The following is a 24,712-nucleotide window of genomic DNA, read 5'->3' on the forward strand; positions in this document are numbered from 1 at the left end:
TGTAGACTCAGAAGTCGACCATGTGAGTTGAAGGCCCGGTGCGGGCAAACCAACCACACTGCAGACTTGATGTATATGGCTAGACTCGGTGGGTGGACCAGGTGGACTGAAGGCCCGGTGAGGCGGACCAGTCACACAGTAGACTCGAAGTGCATGGCTGCTCTGTTATGTTATGATATGTTATGTGTATGGTATTTGTTGTTGGTATTTTTGGGGTATCTCACTAAGCTTTCAGTCTTACAGTTGTGGTTTAGTGTTTCAGGAGACCGTGGCAAGGCAAAGGCGTGATCGTACCGCTCCTCATGTTTACATTTTATGATATGGTTCTGGAAATACTCTGATAATAAATGTATTGAAAACCTTTTTTTAACAATTTGATGAAAGTGGGTTGTATTTGAAAAGTTTAAATGGGTTGGAATTCTTGGATGTTACATCAGATAAATGACACCTAGCCTTCGGTATGCCTAACGTCCGAGCTAGCGTATGCGCCGCGTACAACTACTTCCCTCGGTCCACAAGCCTCCACGTCGCGCTATCTGGAGTTCGCCAAGTGTTGACCTGATCTGAACTACGCCCCGCGTAGACGACGACTACGCCCAACGTATGTCCAAGGCTAGAGCCTATAAAAAGGGTGCGAAGTTGCTCGGATTTTCCACACATTTCTCAACTCCTTTCTCTCTCTACTTTCTCTCACTACCCCCTAACCCCCCTTAAGCCTATGTAAACCCCCTAGCACCCGAAGGAAGCCCCGAGGCTCCTAGAGTGCCGAGAAAAAGCATCTTTCTGTTTGGAAATGCTGCTCCAAGCAAAGCCCGAGTTTCGAGAAAACCCGTTCTAAGTGAGCTACGCCTATGGTATTTTTAATATAGATTTTATTTAGTTATAGTAACATTATTAGGAACTTAAAATAATTATTTGGGCTATTCTTATGAGTTATATAAGAGTGTTGCTTAACACATATATAATATTAATTATAGCTAGACTATTCATTAGCGACGGTTAACATTAGACTAAACCCTAGTGGTATTGATACTATGTTTTGTCAAGGGAAAATTGTTTTGAGATAACGAATCGTTGTCTGAGTACCGAGTCACAACCTTATCAGGTAACTGCATAGTTACTTTCATCTTACACATAAATATGATGTATTTTATATAAATTACGTGTTGTGTGTGCATATTATCTCTATACTTGCTATCTATGTTGGATGAACGATTTTATACATGTTTTAAATGTTTTAAATTGTATATGTATTTTATATCTACAAAATATGTTGGGTAAAACATGGGTAGATGTAATAGTTGTTGTGTGACAAAATAAAATAATGAGAGGCCTCGTTATAGATGTTATTGATGATCCAGTCATCTAGCGGAGTATAGATGACGACCCAGGACTATTCTAGACAGTCCAGTGGAACGCTAGCAGGCTCGCAACCTGTAGGTGTTTATTTGAACTGTGTGCTCACCAGCAGTACTCCATCCCCCACATGGTTTCCTTATTTGACATGAATTGTTGAGGAACCTACGAAGCATGTGTTGTCACCCCGATGAAAATCCTTAGGCTAGGTCCCTTATGTTAGATGTTTTAGGGACGTCAAGTGAGGATAACAGGAACAAGTAATCGGGTTTTTTTGGTTGCTGAAAATAATAAAATTATTTATTGTGGGTTTAAAACCCTATGTGCTCACCAAGCTCCCAAGCCTGACCCACTTAGTTTCTTGTATTACAGGTAGTAGCGCATGAGTATAGATGTTTGGATGAGAGATAAGGGATTATAGGCATGTAAACAGGAAATAATGTAGTAAGGCTTATGTTGTACTGTTTATGCTTTTGATCAGTATGGAACATGACATCCTGAATCTTTTAATGAAATACGTTTCTACGGAAATGCTTTGATAAATCTTTATCATATTTTGTTTTGGGAACAAATTCCGTAACTCTTTTATTTAAAATATTACTCTGATTTTTAAACAAAGCATAAACAAATCGGTCTTTTCTGGCCGTGAAAATGGGGATGTGACAATGTCAGAGGCCACCTTGTCTATTATAATGTTAAATCTATCCAAGCATCGTATTGTCAGTCCAAATGAGGTTTTGTAAGTTTAATGTTTGGGTAAGCGTATTCTTTAGTATGATGTTGTATGGTCTTTATTTGGCTGGAAAACCAAAGAAAACCCACCACCACCACCGTAAGGTCGTGGCTGGCACCTTCTGCCGCCGTTGGCTTGCATTTTGGTGGTTGTATTGGATTTTTCTTATTTTTTTTTGGTATTGTGTGTGTATTGTAGGAACTTTTATATGTGTTTGTATAGTTGGAATTGATGGGTTTTGAGCATTGTAACACCGTAAGTGTACATGCAACCCTAGAAAACATTAGATCTATGTTTGTCTAAAATACATGCAAAATATGATTTCCAAGGTTCATAATCATATCTAGCATACATGGGGAACTTTTTAATCGAAAAGATGGCTAGAATTACATACCTTGTAGTTGACTTGATTCCTTGAAAACCTTGAGAGCCTAGCACCCGAAGTGTGATGCCTCAAATGCTTCACACAACACCAAATGCTTTGGAATAACTTCAGACTATGTATAACACTTGTAAAAATCGGCTTGCCCACTTTTGTTCTTAGTGTAGCCGATTTTGGAGAGTGTCATGTTCCTTATATAGAGTGTCACATCTAGGGTTACACCATGTAAACCCTAATGTGACATGAGTCTTCATTTCCATGACTCATGGGTTTAGTACTCCCATGGAGCATCATATGGGTTTAACCCAACTTGATAATCCATGGAGTCTTTTAGCCCACTATACAAGTTATGGGTGATTTATATAATCAACCCATATATTTAATTAGTCATCTTTTGATCACTTAATTAATTCCAAATTAATTCTTGATAAATACTAATTAAATAATACTATTAATATATAAGAACTTATAATCTATTAATAAAACACAAGTGTTATTTCTCTCATTTAGTCTATCCAAATGCATGATCCCATGCAACCCAAATAGACCATGCCGAGTCGGGTCAAGTACATACCAAATATAGTTATGGACTTAGACACCTTATCCAACAGTCTCCCACTTGGATAAGTATAATGACTATATCTGTAAGTATGATTTCAGGAATTGATTAGCAATCGTAGCTCTTTCAAGCTCTCTCGGAATTGAGAAGATGATGATATGCCATTTAAGATAAGTGGTCATATAATCCTATGCTCTAGATGTCAGTCAGACAAATACATGGAGCAATGTCTTACATATTGTCCAATAGTTTGTTTCCCAATTTCTGATTTGTTTGACATATAACTAAATTGAACACATCAATTTGGTTATGACCGGGCCCGATACATAGGTCAAAACAAAATCATCAAGGCACCGAGAAATCGCTTCTAATCCAAGTAGGAATAGATAAACATCGACTTATATGCTTATTCTACTACTTTTTGAATCACACACAAAATTACATTTTATAACATCAAGTTACCAATGTGGTTTCGTACAATCAATGCATAACCAACTCATAGGCAACAAGTCATATCTCTAGGTTTGATGATTTGTATGATATTACCGTCTCACGATCAATCGAGATAAATTCCATGAAGTGTTACCAGTGAGCGTGGGTTAAATCCAATGCTCAAAACTTATGAGCACTCATGAGTGTTGCAGCCATGTCCAACAACTTAGACCTCTGCAACCATCTGATGACAGTCTTGATTCATACCTACTTCCAACATATAACCGACTGTGGAGAGTTCGAATAATATGATATACCAAACATAATTATTCTAGAAGTCAAAACATGCAAAAGAAATATAGTAAACGATTGAAAAAAGATAGCAACACTTTACTCATAAATAAACACAACTTTATTCATCATCAAATCTCAATTACACTTTACAAATTTCAAAATTATCTAACTACTAAAACTAATATCATCCTTCAGCCCTATGCTTCGTGCATGCTGGAGATGCTTAACCCGACTCAGTCCCTTCGTGAGGGGATCTGCTAGGTTCTCATCTGATGATTCCCTCTTTGCCACGAGGAGTCCTCCTTCTATTCGATGTCTGATGAAATGGTATTTTCTATCGATGTGTCTGGATCTCCCGTGATCCTTTGGTTCCTTAGCTAAGGCAACTGCACTTTCACTATCATAGAAAATTTCCATTGGCTCCTTTATAGCTGGTACAACTCCAAGGTCTCCAATGAAGTTCTTCAGCCATATCGCCTCCTGTGCTGCCTCAGTTGCTGCTATATAGTCTGATTCGCAAGTTGAATTAGCCACTGTCTCCTGCTTGGAACTCTTCCAAGTGATTGCTCCTCCGTTTAAGGTAAAGACCCAGCCTGACTGAGAGAGGAAATTATCCCTATCGGCTTGAAATCTATCATCACTATACCCTACAACTCTCAAGTCATCGCTCCCACCGAGGGTAAGGACCCAGTCATTAGTGCTCTGCAGGTACTTAAGGATGTTATTTACCGCAATCTAGTGAGCCTTTCCAGGATTCCCCTGATATCTGCTGACCATGCTCAATGCAAAGGCCACATCAGGATGAGTGCAGTTCATAGCATACATGATCGAGCCAACAGCAGAAGCATAAGGTAGTCTACTGATTTCTGCTATTTCGGCGTTAGTACTCGGGCTCTGAGTTTTACTCGGTCTAGCATTACTCTGGATGGGTAATTCTCCTTTCTTAGAGTCCTGCATGCTGAACCTCTTCAGCACCTTATCCAAGTAGGTACTCTGACTAAGTCCAAATAGTCTTTTACTCCAGTCTCTCAAAATCCTTCTCCCTAGAATATAGGCAGCTTCTCCTAGGTCTTTCATAGAGAAACACTTCCCAAGCCAGGAATTTACTTCATGCAAGGTTGGGATGTCATTTCCTATGAGTAGTATGTCATCCACATATCATACCAAAAAGCTGAGTATACTCCCACTAGCCTTGACATAGACACAAGATTCATCTTCACTCCTTGAAAAGCCAAATTCTTTGACTTTCTCATCCAAGAAAAGATTACATCTGCAAGGTGCCAGTTTCAATCCATAAATGGATCTCTCGAGCTTAAACACTCTATTAGGGTATTCTGTACTGACAAAACCCCCTACCTACTCATGTAAACATCTTCAGCCAAACTTCCATTAAGGAAGATGGGTTTGACATCCATTTGCCATATATCATAATCATGAAATGCAGCGATGGCTAACAGAATCCTAATGGACTTAATCTTTGCTATTGGTGAAAAGGTCTCATCATAATAAACTCTTGAAGTTTGAGAAAAGCCCTTTGCAACCAGTAGCGCCTTATATGTGTGTACATGACCATCCATCACAGTCTTCTTTTTGAAGATCCATTTGCACCCAACTATCTTACGACCTGGTACATTGTCAACCATGTTCCAAACTTGATTGTCATACATGGACTGTATCTTGCTGTCCATTGCCTCTTTCCATTTAGCAGACTCAGGGCCTGCCATGGCTTCCGCGTAACTGTTAGGTTCATCCAGACTTACCAATGTCTCATCACTGATAAGTGTCTCACCTTCAAAAGTAATATGGAAGCCATAATAATGCTCAAGTTCATTCCTAACCCTTGTGGAATGCCTCAGAGGTACAGAGTTGTCAATTGGCTCAACATGAGTTTCCTCAGGTTGAGTGCTAGGGTTTGAAGTTCCTTCACCACTTGACTCTTGAATTTCTTCAAGGTCAATTTGCCTCCCACTGTTTCCTTAGCTTATGAATTTCTTAACGGTCAATTTGCCTCCCACTGTTTCCCACTGTAGAAGAGGTAACCAAATTATTTCTATGGTTAGCTGATGAAAATACACCTCTCACTTCGAGGTTCAAGCTTATCATGAGTATCGCGTCTCACGAAAGCCTCGCAACCCCAAATCTTGATGTGGTCTAGTTTGGGAACTTTACCAGTCCACATCTCATGATGAGTTTTGGCAACTTTCTTTGTAGGGACCAGATTAAGGATATGGACGGCAGTCTCTAAGGCATACTTTCAAAATGAGATTGGTAGTGAAGCTCGACTCATCATGAAATGAACCATGTCTAACATGGTTCGATTGCACATCTCAATATACGTGTCCCCTTTGGTAGTAATATGAAAACCATAAAACTGGGGTTGAACTCTAACTCTTTTGGAACGTCTAAGAGGTAAGGACTCGTCAATTGGTTCAACTGGAGTTTCCTCCTTGGGTTGAGTGCCAGCGGTAGAGGTTCCTTCATCGATCGATTCTTGAATCTCTTCAAGATCGATTTGCCTCCCACTGTCTCCATGTCTTATGAGTTCTTGCTCTCAGAAAACCCCTCTCCTCGCAACGAAGACAACATTCTCACTCGGTGTATAGAAGAGATATCCAAAGGATCTTTGTGGGTAGCTGATGAAAATACATCGCTCACTACGAGGTTCGAGTTTGTCGTGAGTCTCTCGTCTTACGAAAACCTCACAGCCTCAAACCTTGATATGTGCCAACGAGGGAGCCTTCCTTGTCCACATTTCGTGATGTGTTTTGGCAACCTTCTTTGTAGGGACTCGGTTAAGGATATGGGTTGCAGTCTCTAAGGCATACCCCTAGAATGAGATAGTTACTGAAGCACGACTCATCATAGAACGGACCATGTCTAACATGGTTCGATTACGCCTTTCTGCCACACCATTCAATTTCGGTGTCCTAGGTGGCGTCTATTGTGAAACTATTATGAATTCCTTGAGATAGTCATGGAATTCAAGACTTAGGTACTCTCCTCCTCAATCGGATCGAAGCATTTTGATTTTCCTGCCCAATTGATTCTCCACTTCATGCGTGAATTCTTTGAACTTTTCAAACATTTCTAACTTGTGCTTGATTAAGTAAATATACCCATATCTACTATAATCATTGGTGAAAGACACGTAGAAGCGATTCCCATCCTTTGTGGTGGATCTAAAGGGCCCACATACATCGGTATGTATGAGATCCAATAAACCCTCACCCCTCTCACAAGTGTCAGTGAAGGGTGACTTGGTCATCTTTCCAAGTAAACAAGATTCACACGTGTCATCTTCTCTAAGTTCGAATGACTCCAACACTCCATCCTTTTGGAGTTGGTCTATGCACTTCTTGTTGACATGTCCAATACGACAATGCCACAAAGATGCTTTATCCACAATATTGGAAGAATCCATACACAACACATCATTTCCTAGGTTATCTACAACCATAACAGTTTCATAAATTCCATTACAAGGCATTGCTTCAAAGTATAAAACACCATTTAGATAAGCATAAATTGAACCATTCTCATTATTAAATGAATATCTAAATCCTTGTCTAAACAAACCATGTAAAGAAATGATGTTTCTTTCCATATCTAGCGAGTAGCAACAATTATTTAAATCTAAATTCAATCCATTACTAAGCACTAAAGAATACACTCCAATCTTGGTAACAGCCGACGTTCTTCTGTTCCCCATGATTAGAGTTATTCTTCCAGGCTCCACATCCCTATTTCTTCCTAGTCCATGCATATCAGAACAAATGTGGTAACCACATCCTGTATCAAGAACCCAAGAAATAGCATGAGATGAATCATTAGATTTAATTGTGTATATACCTGCATAAGATGGCTTGATCTTTCCATCCTTGTTGGCTTGCAGATATTTTGGGCAGCTTCTCTTCCAATGCCCTATTTTATGGAAATGATGACACTCTGCCTCCTTTGGGTTAGGGTTGGATTTAGCAGGATCAACCTTGGTCCCACTAGAAGAGGAACGAGGAGAGGGTCAAGTACATACCAAATATAGTCACGGAATTAGACATATTTTTTTTACCATCACTAATATACGTGTACCCTTTTGTAGTAATATGAAAACCATAAAATTTAGGTTGAACTCTAACTCTTTCGGAACGTCTAAGAGGTAAGGACTCGTCAATTGGTTCAACTGGAGTTTCCTCCTTGGGTTGAGTGCCAGCGGTAGAGGTTCCTTCATCGCTCGATTCTTGAATCTCTTCAAGATTGATTTGCCTCCCACTGTCTCCTTGGATTATGAGTTCTTGCTCTCGGAAAACCCCTCTCCTTGCAACGAAGAAAACATTGTCACTCAGTCTATAGAAGAGATATCCAAAGGATCTCTATGAGTAGCCGATGAAAATACATCGCTCACTATGAGGTTCGAGTTTTTCGTGAGTCTCTCATCTTACGAAAACCTCACGGCCCCAAACCTTGATATGTGCCAATGAGGGAGCCTAATCCAACATACCAAATATAGTTACGAACTTAGACACTAATCCAATTATAGTTATGGACTTAGACACTAATCCAACATATTCTATCAAGGAACAAGGAGAGGGTCATAGATCTGCTAAACTTGCTGAAGAAATCTGGAGGCTAAGTGGTTTTGACACTCTCATAGATGAAACCCTTATCAAATCTTGGGTCAATCCTCACCGAAGGCTGCTAGATGAAGATTATATTCCCCATCTCACTTATGCAGAACCTCCTTCGGATGGCTACTGGGATGTTCCCATTTCACCCAATGCCAAATACTTTACAGTATTTGAGAAGTTTGACCAAAGCCTTCCTGATGCCAATAGACTGCTTATGGAGTTTGAAAGACTTGCTCAATTCTTTACTAAACATTCCTCTCCCATAGAGCACATATGGTCCAATGATAGGCCATCCGCAGTTGTGAACTACAAGCCTCGGAGATTCATGAAAGCTGAATTCTTCCAGTACACCCTCACCCGAAGGGGACATGACTATGTCCGCACTCAAGTAGACTTTCCCCACCTGAATCCGGAAGAAGTGTTTCTCATAGCCAAAGTGTTTCATAACAAGGCTGAGAAGCATCCAAAAATGAAGACTGCACTTTATCGGGTCAACAAGTACTAGAGAGAAACGGTGTGCGAATTTGCCAAAATTGATGCGGACATCTATCCCATCATATCCAAGAAATTTGATCTTCCACCTCTCGACCCCGCACCTATGCCCACGGAAGGCTTTGCTGACAGATCACTAGGTGCAACTAACTTCCCAGAGCTTGGCATCATTTTCAAAAGGAAAATCGACAATGTAAAATAGTTTATTCCCATAAGTGCCATGAACCGCCTGCCCAAGAAACAACTTGACATCTGCTGGACCACAGTTGAAAGATCGAAGCATACTACTGCAGAAGTCAAGTTCGAGATTACAAGAAGAATCACATGGCTGGAAAACGTCAGGAAGTTTTGGTGGATTTTGATCAAGTTCCTCAAACTTGATAGCTAAACCAAAGTTAAAGAGGTCACTTAGGGGAATTGTTGAATCATGGAAGTGACCCTCTTGAACTTAGCTACCGCAACCATCTCACTATCGCAACCACATCAGCACCCGGAGTCAGCTACCGCAGTCATTAGCTAGATTACTTTATTTGTCTTTTATGTAATACACTCTATTATCATGTATGCCTTGCATGGCTGCTTGTAGACTTGTAATCTAGTGTAGTTCTATGTCTCTATAAATAGAGACTTATTCTTCTATGATGAACACCTCTCCTGTTCACTGATAACTTATGCATTTAATCTGAATACAAATTCTAAAGTTATCATTCTATCACTCTTCACTCTCCACTTCTTACTTAAACATATCAGATTATAATATCTTTTCAGAGCAAGTCTTTGTGACTTATTCACTAAGTTTGATCTCACTTACTAACATTGGTTTGAATGCATTCCAAGTTATGAATCAACTTACGTGTATTCCTGATATAACAATTGCTGTCATTTACATTACTTTACTTTCCGCATCTAACTCGCTAACTTCTAACTATTAATATTATTGTTGAGCTAACAGATCCTTCGAGATTGACTATTCCACTATATACTTGTTCAAACCATCTTGTTCAAGTGTGTCTCAAAGTTTTTCTCTCAACAGATAGTACTCCATTGAAGTCAGCGTTTAGTTGTTCTATCATTGTTCAGGTGTGATCGAAAATTGTCTATGGATAAACTTTGGAGTTCAAGGCACTACTGTTGCTAGGATAGGACTAGTAGCATGAAGATGGTGATGTTAGTTGCGGGTGTTAGATGCATAAGTAGTTGGTCCTTGGATGTTCAATAGAATTGTATTTTTGCATGGCCTATGTTCGGTTAGAGTTTAATGGTGCTGCAAGAATGAAAGTGGGAATGAGGATTCGTCAAGTAGAGTGAAGATTAAGGCCTTCAGTTGACAGCATGGGAGATGGGTGGAGGTGCCAGACTGGACTAGATTTAAAGAGTACTCATCAAGATTTCCAAGGATGGGCGACATAAGACTTAACCGGTGATTAAATGCTAGGATTGGTAAGCACATGATGTCATCAATGGGATACCAGAAAGCGAGAAGGATTGTGAATCCTTCAATTCTCGTGTACAGTGAGGACTTAGTCAAATCTAAGTGGGGGAGAGACGTTTTGTAAAGTTCTCCAAATGTGAGTTCTGGTTGCGCGAGGTGCAATCTCTTGGCCACCTTGTCAACCAAAAGGGTATTTTGGTTTATCCGGCCAAGATAGAGGTGGTGATGCAATGGGAGATTACTGAACACTCGAAATTTCCTAGGTCTAGTGGCTTATTACCGAAGACTTATACAGGACTTCTCCGAGATTGCGGTCCCTTTTACCCGACTGACCAAGAAGTCGGTGGCCTTTCGTTGGGGGCCTGGGCAGCACACAACATTTGAGACTCCCAGACAATAGGTATCGGGAACCAGGGTAGAGCTCCAGTTAGGACTCAAGTTAAGTTGAGTTAGGTCGAGTGTGTGTCGAACAATTTGGAAAGTGTTGTAACACTGCGGGGGTATCCGTAGCATTCACTAGCGATCAGGTAGTATGGAAAGTGTTGTAAGACTGAGGGGGTAGTTGTAGCGTTCACTAGCGATCAGGTAGTATGGAAAGTGTTGTAAGACTACGGGGTAGCCATCGCATTCACTAGCAGCAGATAGTGCTAGAGTGATGTAAGTCTGTGGGTGTAGCCGCAACATTCACTAGGTTGGTAGGTAATATGAGAGCGTTGTTAGGATGCAGAAGGTACAATCGAACCCACCAGTTGGGTGCAGCAATGAAGATATTGGATTTCAGAATTACCCAGATGGATTAGATCTCGTTGAGCTAGTGATAAGACTGTAGGAGCGCCACTACACTTATGGGATCAGGGAAGCAATGGACCATATAAAATTGCTTGCGATGTAAGGCTACCATTGGTCAAGTAGCAATCAATTTTAGCCTTGGATTTGACGATGACAAAATACGAAGCATGGACCCGATCAGTTAGATCAAAAGGTTGTTAGAGCCACAATGGCATGATAACTAGTGGCAACTAGTTCCAGAGAAGGATTTCGTTGAAAATTTGTGGGAGACGACTAAGTGGGAGTCCATTGGCTCCGCAGTCGTGCTGGAACCCGATAATTTAGATCGTTAGTAGTGAATGAATTGAGAACAGGTAGGTCTTTGTAGATTTTGGAAAGCAGCCATGTGCAACATATAATTTCAGGCAGTTCAATGTTCACACAGTTTCAGTGTTTTGGGCCGTATTAGTTTTTGTGTTTTTGGTTGCAGGTACAGACAAAGTAATAGATTGGTTGGGTTGTGCTAAGTCACTCACACCGAGATTATTTGAGCATTAGATAAGTATAAGTGATCCACAAGGATAATTGGGTCTGTGATTTCAGATTTCAAGGGGGAGCCCTAGGTTTTCAAAAGTTGAGTGGTTGGTTGAGGGATAAACGACTAGGTTCAACGATACTGATTCAGTATGAGTGGTCTATGAGGAATTCAGACCATCTCAAGACAGCATATGTCAGACGAAGTTGATGTGATTTTGTTGCAAGGAGTTCGTTCACCTACGGATTTTAAGGGCCATGCGAAAATTGGTTATTGCTACCCTGGGAAGACTAGGGTGTACCCAAGGTGGTTACCACGTTACTAGAGTGGTTGGGTGTGTATGGATTGGTAAGGAATAATTTCGAGGACGAAATCTAATTTAAGTGGCGCGGGGGGGGGGGGGGGGGGGGGAGTTGTAATACCCCATTTATTATGTAAATAAATAAATAAAATTAATAGGAAATGTGGCCCTAAAATATGAAATTATATAGCAAGATGTTGGTTTCGAGGAGTTAACTGCCATATTTTAGAAGTTGGGGATTATAAAGTACGTTCTGGATTTATTTGAAAAGGGTTTCAGAAGTCAATGTGCGTTTGGTAATTAGTGGACTTAAATTGAAAAGATTCGTAGGTTTATGGAGCTGGATGGTAATTTTGGGACGTATTATGAAATGCAATTAAGGGATTAAGGGCTAAAGTGTAAATTATGGACCTAAATTAAAAAGGTTTTGTTAAGGAGGGACCATTTGGTAAATATTGGATTTAAGTTGAAGAAGATATTGTGGGGGAGGGACTAATAAAGAATAAATGAGCAAAGGTGTGCGTCTATGCGGGTGTTGACATATGTTCCATTAGCATGGCCTACACAGCTCTGGCGCGCCAGCCTCGCCTGGCGCCCCCATACCAACCTTGCCGGGGAATCCCTTTCCAGCCTCGTTGGGGACTCTCCTTTTGGTTTATATGACTTAGTCCAGTCCAATGCCATTGGTTGTGTACCAATAACATCGGACTGGGGGGACTTGTTGATATATGTTCCATTAGCATGGCCTAAACACCTCTGGCACGCCAGCCTCGCCTAGCACTCCCTTGGCAACCTTGCTAGGGACTCCTTTGCCAACCTTGTTGAGGCTCTCCCGCCGGCCTGACCTGGCTCTCCTTTGCCAGCCCTACTGAGGACTCTCCTGCCAGCCTGCCCTGTCACTCCCTTGCCAGCGTTTCCTGGTGTGCGCCTGCCAGCCTTGCCTGGTGCGTACCCGCCAGCCTCGCCCAACTCCTTGCTAGTTCGACCTGAATTGGGTTGGCCAAGGCCTGACCTAATTCCCCTTGACCTAATTGTACCCTATATAATGAACATTATCTTCTCTATAGAGATGGATCTTCCACTTGGCTCAGCCGCTATACTATACCCCAGTCGGGTGGCTCAGCCGCCACCCGCCGCAGTCAACCACCATACACCAACACTAGTACCAAGATGGTTATCTCTAGCTAAAGAGAGCCATCTCAGATCTACCATATGATCTAACTTGACCATCAGAGCCCGCTCCTGGGGCACAGTCCCTCGGGCGGCTCTAACAGGCTTGTCTGTTGTGACCTTGCAGACCCGTCTCCAGCGTAGAAGCATGTAACACTGTAATTTTTCAAACAACTTTTTTGAAAATTAAAATAGTTTATCTCTTTGACACTTTTCATAAAAATCCCATTTTCTTAAGTTGCAATACATAACACTTTTGTTCAATCAATTAATAAACAATGATCCTCAAAACAAACACTTCCCCTGGTGTGTACAATTGAGTTGGTGTCGTCCCGTGAATCTGAGAAACCTGAAACACATATCACAAAACATTGTAAGAACGAAGCTTAGTGAGTTCCCCAAATACCACTCTAACACATATTAGCCACTCAAGGCTATAACTCTATGGGCCCTAACTCTGTGCATCTCAATGGGACCCTCCAGTCCCAACTCTCTGTGGACCCTCTGGTCCTAGCTCTGTGGACCTTCCGGTCCTAACTCTGAAAACTCAGAATTATGCATATCACATATCACAATAAATCTCAGAAAAATAAATAGCATACATTTATACTGGCACATAACTCTAAACCTAACTCTATGGACCCTCTGGGCCTAGCTCTGTGGACCTTCCGGTCCTAACTCTGATATACACACATCATAAATCACATAGAAATAATGCAGTGCAACACATCACATAACTAGCATACAATAACTCTATAACATAACTCCAGTTACCACTCAAGGTAAAGAATAGTGAGAAGACTCACCCGCTATTGCCAACTGAAGAACAAGATCACGCTGCTCCGACAACTGACACAAACTCCACCACTGAATCACCGAACCAATAAATACCAATAACAACCAAAATACCCCTGGAAGTTAACTGGTCAACTATTGGTCAAAGTCAAAGTCGTCAGTCAAAGCCAACCCTCCTGACTGACGCTACTCGCCGAGTCAACCCGCTGACTCGTCGAGTCCCCATGCTCTGAAACTCACATAACACGACTCAACTCGCCGAGTCGCCCCAAGACTTGCCGAGTCCCATGACTCTGAGTCAAACCGTACTCAACTCACTGAGTCATCCCTTGACTCACCAATTCTCAGCTTAACCAGAGAAGGTTAGGACCTCAAACCTAGACTCGCCAAGTCCAAGAACAGACTCGTCGAGTCCAAGGCTCTCTTCAACCAACTCGCCGAGTTATTCTTCCAACTCGCCGAGTTTCTACCTATCTTCATGCAACTCTCTGAGTGCACTCATGTGACTCACCGAGTACCACTAGCTCTTAACCCATACATAGGCTTTCCAATCCATGCAGGGTCTCCAATCCATAGATCTACTCTTATACAAGCCATCCATCACGTAAAGTGGCAAACTTTACGTGAATCCAAGGAGATCTAAGCATAATACACTCTTGGGCTAATATTTGGGGCTAAAAGACTGCATCAATAGCTCTTGAACAGGGACTTTATGCTCTTTTGGATCATCAATACTCTAGATCTGAGGTAGCAACCTCAGATCTAACCTGCAAACTCAAGATAGCACTAAATATACACCCAAAAATCCCACAAATGATAGATCTAGATGGATAACAGCTCAAGCAACGAATCATTACCTCAAAAGAATGCTCCAACAGAAGAATAAATCAAAACCTTGAAAATCCCCTTGCTCCAAGCCTCTTAATCTTCAAAGATCTCTTCAACAAACACCCCTTCAAGATCCAAATGTTCTCTAATTCTCTCACAACGAATATTAGGGTTTCTGGACTTCATGGCAGTAGCAAAGAGGCTGGGCAGAGGGTATTATGTTCTTTATATAGGGCCAAATCCCTAGGATTAGGGTTTTCTCCACACACCACCAACTCACCGAGTCCAACCACCGACTCGCTGAGTTGGCCACTAGACACGCGACTAGAATCGCGACCCTACTCGCAGAGTCTCCCCATGGACTCGCCGAGTTAACCGTTCACATTTTCACTTTGAACCCTGAACCTTGCACCCCTGAACTCGGGATGTTACAATTCTCCCCCACTTAAATTAGGCTTCGTCCTCGAAGCCTGCGGCAACACAACTCCATAAACTACTCTCGCAATGCACCACCTGGCATTAACGAAACCAGGTTCCTTAAAACACTACCACCGAAACCCAAAACCTAACTCTTCCCCTGCGGTGCCCAGACCACCACCTCATCCTCTAATACCAACACTTATCAACCGAGTATCACTCCATGATACTTCACTCGCTCCAAGTCACAACGATTGCTTGACCCTTACACAGCTAGACATCACCCCGGACCACCGGGTTCTGACCCGATACCAAACTGCTATCCTTTTCCTTGATTAGCATAACCTTTATCGAATTCACTTCTGGGACTCATCCCGATTTCAATCCGAATCCAACTCTTTTCTTTCTGTGCCGACAAGGTGACCCATCCTACAGATCCTGAAAAACTCTCCTGAGCTCTCCTCTGCAATCGCATACATATGCTGAGCCTGCTCTACATCCTCGGGTTGGAAAAAACCGACATACTGACGATACCATCCGACATCCCCAGGATGAATTACCACTATATACAAAACTTCCTAATCACAACCATACTTAAATCCAAGGCTCTATTCTTTCATTTCTTCCGCAACCTCAACAGACACCCAATCCGGATGCGCTTCCATACCACTGGCACAGACACAGTGTTCAACCACCATACTCTTAATCATCCATTCTCACTACGGATTTCACTTTCGTGAACCAACACTCCTCCTGGATTTATATACCTTTCTCTTTCCTTACCCAAGGATATCTACTTGTCAACCTTGCTACTTCAGACAAGTGTCACGGTGCTCACACCCCACTCTACACTATCCCTAGTAGAGTAACCGCCGCTCCATGTATCGCACATGCTCTGAATCTGCTCGCAAGGACTCTCGGGTCCATGCACCACCTCTTCCCAGCAAATGGGGGTCTGACACCTCTTCCTATACAACAACTCAAAGGGTGGCATACCAATGTTCGAATGATGGCTGTTGTATAGGAAAACTCAGCCAAGAGTATACACGTGTCCCAATTCCCTCCGAAATCTAATACACATGCCCAAAGCATGTCTTCGAGCGTCTGAATCGTCCGCTCGCTCTGAAGTGTCCTCAGACATCACCATGATAAACTCTAGCTTATTTCTCATATCCCACTTCGATACTAAGCACCAGGTCAGCTTCTGAATCCACAGCTGAACCTTCAAAGATCACCAATAACATGATCCAAAATATCTCACTAGCTTCCTCCCCGTGACCACTATCCCGGCCCAATGACTCACAAGTCACGAAATTCTCTTTTACTCATATGAAAAATACAATCCAACCGAGGATCGTCTCAACTTTGACCTCCAGTTTGGCCCTTGGTTCAACCACTAGGCTCCAAAACTTTATTCTAAGGCTACTCAAGCCTAAAAACCCTTGTGCTTCATACCCTGATCGGTGAGCACTCCAACCTCACACTCTCTTGCCGTCTAGTGAGTATTACGGCTCCCCGCAATAACACAACAACCTTTGACTAGTGAGTACTACGGATCCCTATATCACCACAACACCAACTGACTAGTGAGTACTATAGCTCCCCATAGTACCACGGCTCCCTATCTCTGACTTGTGAGTACTACGACTCCCTGTAGCATCACAGAACCCTCTTACTAGTGAATATTATGGCTCCCTGTAGCTTCACCCCATACTCTCATTCTCATCCCAACAACACACTACGTCCACTAACTCATGATCCGTAGACTATAAAAGATAGCTACACACACTTGCCCCACATATGCATCATAGACTCGAGTGGCAACCATTATAACAAAAATACTTACCTCTGCGGAGATCCCCTTTCTTAAATAATCTCTCTTGATGTTATTACCCGAAGGGCTCCCACTAGAACCAAAAATACATAATTCACCACTGGTTGTCTCAAACTTAAGATTCTAAATAACTCCAAGATCAGGACATTATTCAAGGTCACCACGGAACACCATTACAGGACATCACGATGTCCTGCCTCAACCACTGATCTCCTACTCCCAGCACCATCCAGATACAACAATTCATTCCCTATGATCTCCATAAATAATTCTCGTTTTTACCCAATGCACAACTTCAGTGTATCCAAACACTCAATTGGAATACAAAGAAAGCCCTAACGCTTTAGAACACGCTAGTGATCCTCCGAGACCCTTTTCCCCAACTGCTCAATTCAAGCAAGAATACACATTCCCGACAAGGGATTCACTGCTTGATAATCTTCTATCCAGAAGTTCTCAACCGTCCATACCATCATTACGAGTCATCCCTTTGAAACAGCCCTGGCCACCACCAGATTACTGATCATTTACCAATTGCCGAGGAGACACCCATCCTTTCTCAGGCACATACCACATGCATTATCTCGCTCTGATCCTTTCCTTGATCATCAATGACCCTGGCCTCTTGAATTCGAGCCACAGATTTCTGTATCTAACCCCTAACCTCTCTTTCACAAATCTCTGGTTCCCTCAAAAACATACCCGATTCTCCCCCACTTAGGGTTCGAACAATCACCAATTGAAGCACACACCATCCCACAGCCTACTTCCACTAGCAATATCGCACCTGCCCTTGGAAGGTGCTATGCAACGCCCGATAATCTCCTTTAAAGAGATCAAGAAACCTCGAATACCCTGAATCTCAGAAGAAATCCTTAGGAACTTCTCATCACGACTGACTCTAGTCGTTCAAAGTCTCATACCATCCCAATACCGAACATCTCAACTGTCCAGTAATATCACCGAATCTTAGACTGAAACAATAATCATCATACTCCTTTACCTGGACTTCTCAACCCAAGTTCCAACACCTGAATCATCACAAGAACAGGGACTCCACTCCCATACTCAATATCCATCATAGATAGAAGAGTCGCCACCCTGATATACTCGTCTGGATTACCCACTGATACCGCTACCACACGCCCTACTATACTCAAATAGGGTGCAACATTGTGCTTGACCACCTCAGTCCCAACAGACTACCTGCTCATGATATATCTTTACCTCGCGGCAGACATGCTACCTGATACTCTGGTGGAAAATCGTCATAAATACCAATCCACAGGGTTTTACTCCTAAACCTCAAAACCAAAATCTCACGCTTCTCCTGTTTCCCACAGAAACATAAAATAGCACCCATCAGGTCATAGAGGGTGACATCTCCTCCATTGACTGATTCCTCACTCAGGCCGCAATCCTCCATAAAAGCCTTCTTTACAAATCCCTGAGTCTTGCAACTACATCTGACATCTTACCAATAACACTCTGAAATGCTCCCGACCTCCCTCTCAAAGGATGCCTCTTCGGACTCAATCATGGCCCTTAGGCCTAAAACCCCTTCGCATCCAAACTCCACCAATCAATCCTGATCGGACAACCGGAGAATCACAAGCATCAATTGCTAAGAACCATGGTACTCAGCCCCTGACATCTCTTCTTAATCTGCTACAATGTATGGTACTCGAACCATGACATCACTCCTCAATCTACTACAATGTATGGTACTCGAACCATGACATCACCCCTCAATCTGCAACGATGTATGGTACTCGAACCATGACATCACTCCTCAATCTGCTACGATCTATGGTACTCGAACCATGACATCACTCCTCAATCTACTACTTAGAACCTTCAGAATACTCCCTGTATCGAGTATGGTGTTGGGTTTTGAGCAATCTAACACTTCCTAAGTGTGCATGCAACCCTAATAAACCTTGGATCTATGTTTGTCTAAATACATGCAAAATAATAATTTTCCAAGGTTTATAACCTATCTAACATGGCATGGGGAACATTTCAACATAAAAGAGTTAGAAGAGATTACATACCTTTTGGTGAGTTTGGTTCTAAGGAGTTTGAGGGCTAAGCACCAATAGTGTGAATGCCTCAAATGGAATCACAAACACCACAAACTCTTGGAAAACTTTGAGAGAGTATACACACTCTTGTATTTTCGGCCACACACATGCACACACACACTAGATCACTAGTTTTCTCTTAGGCTTCATTTCATGCTCCATAAGCATGCTTATATAGTGTGCATGGTTAGGGTGAAACCCTAATAACCCATGTCTTTTCCTTTTCCAAGGATCCATGGGTTAAAAGCTCCATGGATCATCCATGGACTTCCACATAAGCCTAGCCCATTAACAAATGAGTATTAGCCCACACTATATAAAAAAAATAGCCCATAATTTAATTAGTATTCCTTTTAATCTCTAAATTAATTCATAATTAATTTAAGACTAAAACTAATTAAATAACGTAACTTCATATTAATATATTATAACTCATAATATATTAATAAACATATGTATATAACTCTCATAAAATTATCCATAATAGTTTGGATGAGATGCAACCCAAATGGACCATGCCGGTCGGGTCAAGTATATACCAAATAAGTTATGGACTTAGACACCTTATCCAATAGACTCCCACTTGGATAAGTCTAATAACTATATTTGCCTATAACTTCAGGAACCAACCAACAATCGTAGCTCTCGAAAACTCCCTCGAACAATGAAGACTCTGTCGAACTATGAAGCGCCATTTTAGATAAGTGATCACATAATCCTCTGTTCTCATGATATCAGCCGGACAAACACATGGAACTATGTCTTGCTTATTGTCTAGCAGTTGTTTCTCGATTTTCCGATTTGTTTGACGAAGAACTTCACTGAACACATCGGTTTAGTTCTGACCAGGCCTGGTACATGGGTCAACACAAAATCACCGAGGGGCCCAGATATTGCTTCTATTTCTAGAAGGAACAGATAAACTTCGACTGATATGCTTGTTCTACTACTTATTGAATTGTACACAAAGGCACGTTTTATAACATCAAGTTACTGATGCGTTTACGTGCAATCAATGCACAACCAACTCATAGGTAACAACTCATATCTCTAGGTTTAAAGATTTATATGATGTTATCGTCTCACGATCACTCGAGATAAATTCCATGAAGTGATACAAGTGAGCGTGGGTTTATACCAATACTCATAACTTATGAGTACTCATGAATGTTGCAGCAACCATTGCCATGTCTAAACACCTTTAAGGCATCTACAAACCCAATTCATGACAATCTTGATTCATACCTACTTCCGACGTATGATCGATTGTGGAGGTTTGAATAAATTAATTATTCTGGAAGTCAAAACATGCAAAACTGAAACAATAATAAATAATTGACAATGATAGTAACACTTTACTCATAAATAAATCACAAATTTTATTCATCATCAAACGTCGATTACATTTTACAAGTTTCAGGAAAGCTATCTAATCTGTAAAACTAATATCGTCCCTCAGCCCGATGCATCTCGCATGTTGAAAATGCTTAACCCTCGTCAGTCCCTTCGTAAGGGGATCTGCAGGATTCTCATCTGACGATATCCTCCTTGTCACAAGGAGTCCTTCTTCAATCTTGTGTCTTATGAAGTGATATTTTCTGTCAATGTGTCGGGATCTGCCATGATCTCTTGGTTCCTTGGCTAAGATAACCGCAGCATTGTTTTCACAGAAAATCTCTATAGGTTCCTTAATAGCTGGTACAACTCCAAGGTCTCCGATGAAGTTCTTTAGCCATATCGCCTCCTTCGCTGCTTCACTCGCTGCTATATACTCTGATTCACAAGTCGAATCAGCCACCGTCTCCTGCTTGGAACTCTTCCAAGAAATTGCCCCTCCATTTAAGGTAAAGATCCAGCCCGACTGAGAGCGGAAATTATCCCTATCAGTCTGAAAACCAGCATCACTATACCCTAATATTCTCAAGTCATCACTGCCACCAAGGGTAAGGATCCAATCCTTAGTCCTCCGCAGGTACTTGAGAATGTTCTTGACCGCGGTCCAATGAGCCTTGCCAGGGTTCCCCTGATACCTGCTGACCATGCTCAAAGCAAATGCCACATCAGGACGGGTACAAGTCATAGCATACATGATCGAGCCAACTGCGGAAGCATATGGTAATTGGCTCATCTCAGCTATCTCTGCCTCTGTACTCGGACTCTGAGTCTTACTCAGTTTGGTATTGCTTTGGATCGGTAAATCTCCTTTCTTGGAATTCTTCATGTTGAACCTTTTCAACACCTTATCCAAGTAGATACTCTGACTAAGTCCAATTAGTCTTCTACTCCTTTCTCTTAATATCCTTATCCCTAGGATATAGGTAGCCTCCCCTAGGTCCTTCATAGCAAAGCACTTCCCAAGCCAGGACTTAACCTCCTGCAAGGTTGGGATGTCATTTCCTATGAGTATTATGTCATCCACATACAGTACCAAGAAGCTAACTATACTCCCACTAGCTCTGACATACACGCAAGACTCATCTTCGCTTCTCAAGAAGCCAAACTCTTTTACCTTCTCATCAAAACAAAGATTCCAGCTACGAGATGCTTGTTTTAATCCATAAATGGATTTCTCAAGCTTGCATACTCTATTAGGGTACTCTGCATTGACAAAACCCTCTGGCTGATTCATGTACACATCCTCAACCAACTTTCCATTAAGGAAAGCGGTTTTGACATCCATTTGCCATATTTCATAATCATGAAATGCTGCAATGGCTAACATAACCCTAATAGACTTAATCTTGGCCACCGGCGAGAAGGTTTCATCATAATCAACACCTTGAGTTTGAGTAAAACCCTTCGCAACCAGTCGAGCCTTATAAGTATGCACTTTTCCTTCCATGTTTGTCTTCTTTTTGAAGATCCATTTGCACCCGACTGTTTTACGGCCTGGTACATTGTCAACCAAGTTCCAAACTTGATTGTCATACATGGATTGTATCTCGCTGTCCATAGCCTCCTTCCATTTAGCAGACTCCGGGCCTGCCATGGCTTCCTTAACACTGCTAGGTTCATCCAAATTTACTAGTGTACTATCACTAATAAACGTATCACCTTCCGTAGTAATATGAAAACCATAATAAAACGAAGGTGTGTTCCTAACCCGTGTGGAACGTCTCGGAGGTACAGACTCGTCAGCTGGATCAACATGAGTTTCTTCCTCAGGTTGATTGCTAGTGTCTGAGGATTTAAAGTCATTGTTCTACCCGTTCGGCTAACGACCCTCCACCGATCAAGCAAGCGGTGGGTGAGAGTATACACCCATTAAGTCGCCATTTTATAGGCAACAACCTTATACCCACCTTATAGACCGGCTTCGTGAATGAGGCCTACTAACGGTAAAACGACTTATTCTTATACATATATATAATAATTAACCATTAATGTTATAAATAGTATAAGGGTTGAATTTTAACTATTAAAACTCTAAGGTTTGGAATTAAAGTTTATTAAAGTGTGTGAAACTTTACAAATTCCAAAACTTGAGGGCAATTTTTGTAACTTTGCAAAACTCTTCATTTCATAACTTATGAATTAAAGGTTCATAAAAATGAAGACTCTTCATTTTCATGTAACTTATGTGTTTTAAGTGTGTGTTAAATGAAAGTGACCTTTGGTAATCCATAACTTGAGGACAAATTATGGACTCCATTAAAACACATAAATGATAAAGAATTAATTCTAAACAATTCAGCAAATAATTCCTATCATTTTCTAAATTCATAAGAACATGAACATGATCATCAAAAATTCAAGAATTATATGAACACATAAAATCATGGAATTTTGATATATGCTATCATAAATGGATTAGAACAACCATTACACCAACTAAAATAAGTTTTATAACACCAAAACAATTTAGGGTAATGTTTCTAGTCCATTTCCAGCAGCAAAAGTCGAGATTCTGCATTCTTTCGATCCTACTCGTCGAGTGCACGAACTGACTCGTCGAGTAGGTTGAAGTTTGCCTTGGACTCGGCGAGTCCCCCCAATGGACTCGGCGAGTCCACCATGCAGACAGCAACGATTTCGACTTTTTTCACTATTTTGCATCAAGTATCAAACAAGCAAGCCTAGGCTCTGATACCACTGTTGGGTTTTGAGCAATCTAACACTTCCTAAGTGTGCATGCAACCCTAATAAACCTTGGATCTATGTTTGTCTAAATACATGCAAAATAATAATTTTCCAAGGTTTATAACCTATCTAACATGGCATGGGGAACATTTCAACATAAAAGAGTTAGAAGAGATTACATACCTTTTGGTGAGTTTGGTTCTAAGGAGTTTGAGGGCCAAGCACCAATAGTGTGAATGCCTCAAATGGAATCACAAACACCACAAACTCTTGGAAAACTTTGAGAGAGTATACACACTCTTGTATTTTCGGCCACACACATGCACACACACACTAGATCACTAGTTTTCTCTTAGGCTTCATTTCATGCTCCATAAGCATGCTTATATAGTGTGCATGGTTAGGGTGAAACCCTAATAACCCATGTCTTTTCCTTTTCCAAGGATCCATGGGTTAAAAGCTCCATGGATCATCCATGGACTTCCACATAAGCCTAGCCCATTAACAAATGAGTATTAGCCCACACTATATAAAACAAATAGCCCATAATTTAATTAGTATTCCTTTTAATCCTAAATTAATTCATAATTAATTTAAGACTAAAACTAATTAAATAATGTAACTTCATATTAATATATTATAACTCATAATATATTAATAAACATATGTGTATAACTCTCATAAAATTATCCATAATAGTTTGGATGAGATGCAACCCAAATGGACCATGCCGGTCGGGTCAAGTATATACCAAATAAGTTATGGACTTAGACACCTTATCCAACATATGGGTCCTATGCTTTTGGTAGTATGGGCCCATACTACCTGCCACATCTACCCATACTTTCCACACAGACCATTCCAGAGCTCCTAAATAGCTGCTCAACCTTCTCGTTCACTAATTCCGCCACACATACTCTCTCCTCAGCGAAATGCTCTACTCCGCCAGCTAAGATCACCCTTTACTTCCTGAATATCGTCATATTCACTTGGTAGCTAACTCCTATCATCGAGAGTTCCACAAAGCATGAAGCAAGCAGCATTCGGGCATCGAAGAATACATAGGGCTCACTCTGGATGATAACTCCGCTTGCTCTGCTCATTCTCAAGGTACCACCGAACTCTGCAACTCTGCCCCTCGTGGGTTCTAACTATTCTTCGATAAACACCACAATACTCATCTAGGCGTCTCTCCTAGATTACTCCTCTACTCAAATCCGCTAAAAGGATTCCAATTGAATACTCTCACTCATACTCAAAAGCACATCACATATAACAACAACTCCTAGGCTATGGCATCACAAATCAGGCCACTCTAGTCCTAAGATATGAAATATCTAGCCTATCTCTAGCATGCATAATATCTTATAAAATGTATCATAAATATCTCATAACACAAAAGTAAGGATATTTTGGAAAATCATTGTTCGGGCTCTGGCTGATTGTACACACTACTCTTTCTCGCTTTCTCTTTGAATTCATATTCATCTTTTAGAAAATATTTTCTTGAAAACTTTTCTTACTTCCTTAGTTTGAGTCCATTTTTACTCAAAGGTGCATCCAAATCCCTCAAACAAAGGCTTTGATACCAACTTGTA

Source organism: Lactuca saligna, chromosome 9 (genome assembly GCF_052625555.1).
Source record: "Lactuca saligna cultivar CGN05327 chromosome 9, ASM5262555v1, whole genome shotgun sequence".
Lineage (NCBI taxonomy): Eukaryota > Viridiplantae > Streptophyta > Magnoliopsida > Asterales > Asteraceae > Lactuca > Lactuca saligna.